A 2834-nucleotide genomic window follows, 5' to 3' on the forward strand; every position below is an offset into this window, starting at 1 on the left:
GGTAGAACAATTATGGATTTATCATTCCAGGAAATTTTTTGGCCTACTTATCCTGGACTGAAATCTTTCATTCATCATTAGGAGAGAGGTATTAAAAATAATCTTGTGACATTTGTGATTTTCTTTACTCATATGGGCTTGTCATCTGTAAATTGAAAGTTTGACTACAGTACTTTCACTCATATTTTGTAGTCTCCTCTTTCATTTGAAGTTGCCTTAAATTTCACAATTGTTTATTGCTAATTACTGCAAGGAATTGGGGCTCTGAAATATTATAGGAAATGAAAAATTGAGATGGGTCTTCAATTACTTTCTGTTAGCATGTTGGATGGGCCAATGTGAGAAGACTTGCCATTGTTATCTGATGATGCAGATAACCTGGGACCTGGTATCCTCGGACCCGTGGGTACTGCAGAAGAATAATAGCTTTTAGGCATAATATGGAGAAAAACACTTTGGGACCAGTGAGTTAATACAATAAACACAGCAGCAGTGTAAAATCTCTTCTAGATTAGAGGAAAACAATACTGTGTTTTTTTTTTTTTACTATGTGAATTCAGAAGACCAAGAACACATAGAAGGTATCACAAGTTTATACCAAAGACATTGCATTGATACTTTTTATATTCGAATATATATTCTAAACCTAATTATTTAGGTTCCAATCTATTTATAGGAATAAATTTCAATTTATTTGTCAAATTATAAATTAATTCTAGTAAGATTCACTGTGTGAAATTTAAGATCAGCACATACAAATATAATATATATAAATATATATAATATAAGAAATTGTTATGCATTGTTCTGTTGTGGTTAGGGTATCAAAGGCAAATCTGTTTTAAAGTATTATTCCATTATCTCTACCTCAGTTTTTGGTAGAGTTAGACCTAAAGCTTTACCATTTGTAAATGTAAAGCCTGGAGGCAAGAGGAAACACTTTGATTAAAACATTACCAATTTAAGGCCTAATATCGAGGAGAAATATATAGACTTCTCCAGGAGCTATGGAAATATTTGGTGATACAAAGTCAGTAGTGTAAGTTCCTGCCTGGTTGTATGGTAGACAGGCCAGAATATTAAGTAAACATGCATATGAACAACTTTTGCACCTTCTTGGCTTTAGCTACTTTTGAAATAATAGGTATAATATACAATTATATATATATATATTGTTTTTGTTGTTTGGGTCCGGTCGTGGGGCCTGAACTCTGGGCCTGGGCCCTGACCCTCAGCTCTTCAGCTCAAGGCTAGTGCTCTACCACTTGAGCCACAGCACCACTTGCGGCTTTTTTCTTTTTCCTTATGTGGTGCTGAGGAATCAAACCCAGGGCTTCAGGCATGCAAGGCATGCAGTCTACCACTGAGCCAACTTCCCAGCCCAAAAAATTATATTTTGATAAAATACCTTCTATTCTGAACAGTTAGGTCTGAAATGTTCATCTCTCTATGATCCCTTGTAACTAAGATTAGTTTTGTTTCAGTAAGACAATCTATGCTGTCAGTGTAAGATATTCTGGTTGGTCTGTTCCTACATGGAAGAAGGGTAAGGGTCAGGAAGACATTTGTGCCACTGAAACCTCATTTAGGAAATTTTAAGCTGCAGAAGTTTAGAAGTAGATCTTAACCAAGGCTTACTTTGAATCCATTAGCTCCACAAAGATAACTCAGTTGATAAATAAGTACTTGAAAAGCCATCACCTTTGGACTTAGCTGTAAGGCTTCAAAATATGATCAAATTTAAAATGAAAATGACAAAATAGTCATTGACAAAAAATTGCAAATGTGAGTAATCGACCAAACAATATATTTTTTCCACTATAGACATAAATTTAGAGCAATAAGATCAATAGCATTTTTAGGAACAATAAGGGTTCCTTGTTACAAATAGGCAACCATGGATATGTGCCTGTATAAAGATTGCATCAATAACTACTTAAATTTAGAGGATACTACATGCTTCAGCAGCAGGTCTACCCAAATTACAACAATACAGAGATTAAAATGGTACTTGCACAAGGATGGTATGAAAACTTGTTAAGTATTCCATATTTTTCATTCTTCAAATGCAAGAAATGAAAAACAGTTGTTAAAAAGTTGATTACAAAATCACAAGTGTAACAGTACATGTAATTCATAGAATTAAAGGTTAGTTTGTCATCAGTGTATTAAATCTTCACCTTAGAAAGGCCCTGACATAGCATAACCTTTATAAAACTTCAAATTAGATAACATTGTCATTTTATCCCAAAGAAATAAAATTTAAACCATGCTCATAGGGGGTTCCGGGAAGATGGTGGAGGAGAAGCTGAAGGCTAAACAAGCTCTCGCATAGAAAGCAGTTTTAGAGTTCCAGTGAACAGTCCTAAGCCAGAGAATCACACCAAGTATGCCATCACAGTACACAGAATTAGGCCAGAGAGGGAGAATCCAGGCAAGGAGGCAGATCTGAGCATTTGCCAGCAGCTTTGGCAGCAGCAGCGGCCATAGTCGCCATCCTGTAACACAGAGAGTCCAGGACAAAGGAGCCAGATGCGGTGGGTGAGCAGATTCTACTCAACACCAGCAAGAACTGACAAGGAGCAGACATCTTCATCCTGCGGTTCACAGACCAGAAACGACCCACGAACCAAGACTCGGCGAAAGTAGAAGCCTAACGTTCTCACTCCTTCTCAGGGAGCAGAGGAGAGAAGGCGACCCCTCCCCCCCACAACCGGACATCTCCATCTTGGATATTGACAAAGCTCGGTGGAGCTGCTAGCTCCAACTAAGGCCTTGGAAGAAAAGTAGAGTCATTTAGCAGGTCACAAGAACCGAAATTGACCTGCCAGACT

The 2834-nt window shown here is 37.3% G+C and overlaps 1 pseudogene; it reads left to right on the forward strand.

Moving 5' to 3' along the window:
* The first annotated feature begins 1956 nt into the window (after positions 1–1956).
* Positions 1957–2056, forward strand: LOC138834449 (U6 spliceosomal RNA; annotated as a pseudogene).
* Positions 2057–2834: the final 778 nt, after the last annotated feature.

This window comes from Dipodomys merriami, unplaced genomic scaffold (assembly GCF_024711535.1).
Source record: "Dipodomys merriami isolate MVZ:Mamm:240054 unplaced genomic scaffold, mDipMer1.0.p SCAF_215, whole genome shotgun sequence".
NCBI classification, from domain to species: Eukaryota; Metazoa; Chordata; class Mammalia; order Rodentia; family Heteromyidae; genus Dipodomys; species Dipodomys merriami.